Raw genomic sequence first — 6,000 nt, 5'->3', positions numbered from 1 at the left:
TCGGCCATATTCCCGGTCATCTTTCCATGCTTAAATGCGATGGTTCGCGCTTTCAATTTTGTGCGAATGCCGCCATCTATCCAAGGTTTCTGGTTAGGGTAGGTTTTAATAGTCACAGTGGTTACAACATATCCTATGCACTTCCTTATAAACTCACTCACCGAATCAACGTATAAATCTATATTATTCTCTGAGGCGACCCAGAACATGTCCCAGTCCACTTGATCAAAACAATCTTGAAGTGTGGATTCCGATTGGTCAGATCAGCGTTGAATGGTCCTGGTCACGGGTGAATCTTGTTTGAGTTTCTGCCTATTGGAGGGGAGAAGCAAAATGGAGTCGTGGTCAGATTTGCCGAAAGGAGGGCGGGGGAAGGCCATGTATGCATTCCAGAAGTTAGAGTAGCAGTGATCCAGTGTTTTGCCAGCCCGGGTACTACAACCAATATGCTGATAGAATTTAGGTAGCCCTGTTCTCAAATTTTCTTTCTTAAAATCCCCAGCTACAATAAATGCAGCCTCAGGATATATGGTTTCCAGTTTGCATAGAGTCCAGTGAAGTTCCTTGAGGGCAGTCGTGGTATCGGTTTGAGGGGGGATATACACGGCTGTGACAATAACCGACGAGAATTCTCTTGGGAGATAATACGGTCTGCATTTGATTGTGAGTAATTCTAGGTCAGGTGAACAAAATTACTTGAGTTCCTGTATGTTGTTACAATTACACCATGAGTCGTTAATCATGAAACATACAGCCCCGCACTTCTTCCCGGAGAGATGTTTATTCCTGTCGGAGCGACGCACAAAGAATCCCGGTGGCTGTACTGACTCTGACAGCATGTCTCCAGAGAGCCATGTTTCTGTGAAACAGAGTATGTTACAATCCCTGATGTCTCTCTGGAAAGCAACCCTTGCCATAATTTTGTTTACCTTGTTATCGAGAGACTGGACATTAGCGAGTAATATACTCGGAAGCGGTGGGTGGTGTGCGCACCTCCGAAGTCTGACCAGCAGGCCGCTGGTCTGCGGCGACGTTGTTTTGGGTCAGCCTCTGGAATCAGTTCGAATGTCTTGGATAGTTCGAACAAAGGATCCGCTTCGGGAAAGTCGTATTCCTGGTCGTAGAGCTAGTAAGTTGATGTCACTCTGATATCCAATAGTTCGCCCAGCTGTATGTAATAACAATTAAGATTTTCTGGGCTAACAATGTAAGAAATATATTTTTTTAAACGAAATACTGCATAATTTCCTAAGGACTAGAAGCAAAGTGACCCTCTGTGTCGGCGCCATCTTGCTATACCCCCTAGCCTTGTAGCTCTATGAAGACCAGAGGTATCAGTTGGACTGGGGACAGGGAGGGTCACCTTGCTTTCATAAGGAAGTTATTTTACTTTTAAACTTGGACAAAACGGAGATGCTAGTTCTAGGTCTGGTGCTAGCCACTGACTTCCTGTTAAGGCTAGTGCTGATTTCAAGGTTTTACTGCTAACCTACAAAGAATTACATGGACTTGCTCCTACACATCCCTCCGATTTGGTCCTGCCAAACATACCTACAAGTACACTACAGTCACAAGATGCAGGCCTCCTTGTTTTTCCTATAATTTCTAAGCAAACAGATGGAGGCAGGGCTTTACCTACGTTTTTATAGAATAGTCTGCCAATCCATGTGAGAGACGCAGACTGGAATGACGAACCACCCTTGTCTCTGCCTAGATGGGTCCCCTCTCTCCACTGGGATTTTGTTCCTATTACAGGGGCTGAGTAACTGGCTTGCTAGTGCTTTCCCATGCTGTCCCTAGGAGGGGTGCATCACATCTTGCCAGGATTTTTTCGCTATACTCAACTTGAGTGGATTGAGTCACTGTCATGATCTTCCTGTCCGGTTTTGCGGCCCCCTCGGGCTCGTGCGGTGGGGTGAGATCGTCGTGGGCTATACTCTGTCTTCTCTCAGATGTGTCCTCTTGGGTGTAATTCTCTTGTCTTCTCTGGTGTCCTGTGGGATCGTAAGTATTCTCCCTCTAAATCTCCTGTCTCTCGTTCTCTCACCTCCTGGAGGACCTGAGCCCTAGGACATACCTGGCCTGATGATGACTCCTGGGTGTCCATGTCCCCAATCCAACTGGTCGTGCTGCTGCTCCTGTTTCTGTTGTTCTGTCTGCGGCTATGGAACTCTGACCTGTTCATCGGACATGGTACCTTATCCTGGACCTGCTGTTTTGACCCTCTCCCACGCTCTTTCTTTCTACCACATCTGCTGTCTCGCCCTCTGAATGTTCAGCTATGAAAAGCCAACTGACACTTAATCCTGAGGTGCTGACAAGTTGTACCCACTATAACCACTGATTATGTGACCCTGCTGGTCATTTATGAACATCTTGAAGAACGATCTGGCCTTAAATGGCCATGTACTCTTATAGTCTCCACCAGGAACAGCCAGAAGAAGACTGGCCACCCCTCAGAGCCTGGTTCCTCTCTAGGTTGCTTCCTAGGTTCCTGCCTATCTATGGAGTTTTTCCTAGCCACCATTCTTCTACATCTGCATTGCTTCCTTTTTGGGGTTTTAGGCTGGGTTTCTGTATAAGCACTTTGTTTCATCTGCTGATGTAAAAAGAGCTTTAAAAATATGTGATTAATTGATTGACCTTGTTTTTCTTGGGCACTGTGATGATGTTGGTTTCCTTAAAGCAGGTGGGGACTACAGCCTGGGACAGGGACAGGTTGAAGATGTCCGAGAAGACGCCTGCCAACTGGTCAGAACACACTGAGGATGCGGCCGGCAGCATTGTGCCATCTGGTCGCCGACATTGTGAGTATTCACTTATTTGAGTTTTCCTCACGTCAGCATCAGTGTGTGAAAGAACCTGGTTGTCCGGAGCAGCGAGAGTCTTCCTGGCTGGCTCTGTAATGTCTGCCTCGAAGTGAGCATAGAATGTGTTTGGCACGTCTGGGAGGGAGGCTTCGGTGGGCACTGCACAGATGTATTAGCTTTTGTAGTCTGTGATAGTCTGTTGTCCTTGCCACGTGAGTCGGAGTTGTTGAACATCAATTCAAGTTTGAGTCCATTGTCTTTTTGCGTCCCTAATGGATTTTAGGAGCTCGTACCTGCTCGTAAGCAAATTTGAGAACAATGCTACCTAAATTTTATCAGTATATTGATTGCACGACATGTAAGACCACTGCTACTCTAACTTCCGCAATGCATACAAAGCCCTCCCCCACCCTCCCTTCATCAAATCTGAGCACGACGCCATCTTGCTTGTCCCAGCTTATAGGCAGAAACTCAAACAGGATGTACCGGTGATGAGAACCATTCAACACTGGTCTGACCAATCGGAAGCCATGCTCCAAGATTGTTTTGATCAAGCGGACTGGAATATGTTCCGATCAGCCTCAGAGGACAATATTGACCTATACGCTGACTCGGTGAGTGCATTTATAAATAAGTGCATTGGAGACGTCGTACCCACTGTGACCATTAAAACCTACCCTAACCAGAAACCGTGGATGGATGGCGACATATGCGTAAAACTGAAAGCGCGATCCACTGCATTTAACCATGGAAAGAGCTCTGGACATATGGCTGAATATAAACAGTGTAATTATTCTCTTCGCAAGGAAATCAAACAAGCGAAATGCCGGTACAGAGACAAGGTGGAGTCGCAATTCAACGGCTCAGACATGAGACATATGTGGCAGGGTCTACAGGAAATCACGGACTTCAACAACAAAAACAGCCACATCACGGATACCGATGTCACGCTTCCAGATAAACTAAACACCTTCTTAACCCGCTTTGAGGATAATACAGTGCCACCGTCGCGGATCGCTAACAAAAACTGCGCCCCTCTCCTTCTCAGTGGCTGACGTGAGTAAAACATTTAAACTTGTTAGCCCTCGCAAGGCTGCTGGCCGAGACGGCATCCCTAGCCGCATCCTCAGAGCATGCGCAGACCAGCTGGCTGGTGTGTTTACAGACATATTTAATCGCTCCCTATCTCAGTCTGTTGTCCCCGCATGCTTCAAGATGGTTACCATTGTTCCTGTACCCAAGAAGGCAGAGATAACTGAACTAAATGACTACCACCCCGTAGCACTCACTTGTCATCATGAAGTGCTTTGAGAGGCTAGTCAAGGATCATATCACCGCCACCTTACCGGCCACCCTAGACCCACTTCACGGCATACCGCCCCAACAGGTCTACAGATGACGCAATAGCCATCACACTGCCCTATCCCATCTGGACAAAAATAATACCTATGTAAGAATGCTGTTCATTGACTACAGCTCAGCATTCAATACCATAGTACCCTCCAAGCTCATAATCAAGCTGGAGGCCCTGCCTGTGCAACTGGGTCCTGGACTTTCTGACGGGCCGTCCCCGGGTGGTGAAGGTAGGAAACATCTCCACTTCGCTGACCCTCAACACTGGGGCCCCACAAGGGTGTGTGCTCAGCCCTCTCCTGTACTCCCTGTTCACCCACGACTGCGTGGCCATGCACGTCTCCAACTCAATCATCATGTTTGTAGACGACACAACAGTTGTGGGCTTGATCGCCAACAACAACGAGACAGCCTACAGGGAGGAGGTGAGGGCACTTGGAGTGTGGTGTCAGGAAAACAACCTCTCACTCAACATCAATAAAACAAAGGAGATGATCGTGGACTTCAGGAAACAGCAGAGGGAGCACCCCCCTATCCACATCGAAGGGACAGCAGTGGAGAAGGTGGCGTTCCTCGGCGTACACAGTTCCTCGGCATACACATCACAGACAAACTGAAATGGTCCACCCACACAGCCAGTGTAGTGAAGGAGGCGCAACAGCGCCTCTTCAACCTCAGGAGGCTGAAGAAATTTGGCCTGTCAACCAAAACCCTGAGAAACTTTTATAGATGCACAATCGAGAGCATCCTGTTGGGTTTTTATCACCGCCTAGTACGGGAACTGCACCGCCCTCAACCGCAAGGCTCTCCAGAGGGTGGTGCGGTCTGCACAACGCATCACCGGGGGCAAACTACCTGCCCTCCATGACACCTACAACACCTGATGTCACAGGAAGGCCAAAAAGATCATCAAGGACAAAAACCACCCGAGTCACTGCCTGTTTACACCGCTATCATCCAGAAGGCGAGGTCAGTACAGGTGCATCAAAGCTGGGACCGAGAGGTAGAAGCTGTTTTTCAATCTCAAGGCCATCAGACTGTTAAATAGCCATCACTAACTCAGTGAGGCTGCTACCTTCAGTAAGACCTAATCACTGGACACTTTAATAAATGGATCACTAGTCACTTTAAATAATGTGACTTTAATAATGTTACATATTTTACATTACTCATATCACACATATATACTGTTTCAAGACCCAATCATTGGACACTTTAATAAATGGATCACTAGTCACTTTAAATAATGTGACTTTAATAATGTTTACATATCGTACAATACTCATATCACATGTATATACTGTATTTTATACCATCTACTGCACCTTGCCTATGCCGCTCGGCCATCGCTCATCCATATATCATATGTACATATTCTCATTCACCCCTTTAGATTTGTATGCATTAAGTAGTTGTTGGGGAATTGTTAGATTACTTGTTAGATATTACTGCACTGTTGGAATTATAAGCACAAGCATTTCGCAACACTCGCATTAACATCTGCTAACCATGTGTATGTGACCAATAAAATTTGATTTGCCTTGCAAGCGCCGCTCTCAGCATTGTACGGATATTGTGGTTGGGGTATGTCCGGATTGTTGTGGCGATAACATCAACACGTTTCCTAATGAAGCCTGTGACTGACGCTGTTTATTCCTCAATGTTGATGGATTTGTCCTGGGTGGATGGATCTTTCAGCATATTCCAATCAGTATTTTCAAAACAATCATGCAGCATTGAGTCTGCCTCCTCCTCACTATTCTCTGTGTTGGTGGCTCCCTCGAGTTGCTGCTTGTAGGCGGAGAGTAGGAACAGAGAGACGTGATCTGATTGGCCG

This window comes from Salmo salar, chromosome 03 (assembly GCF_965601325.2).
Source record: "Salmo salar chromosome 03, fSalSal1, whole genome shotgun sequence".
Taxonomy (NCBI): domain Eukaryota; kingdom Metazoa; phylum Chordata; class Actinopteri; order Salmoniformes; family Salmonidae; genus Salmo; species Salmo salar.
This window is presented reverse-complemented; position numbering follows the sequence as displayed.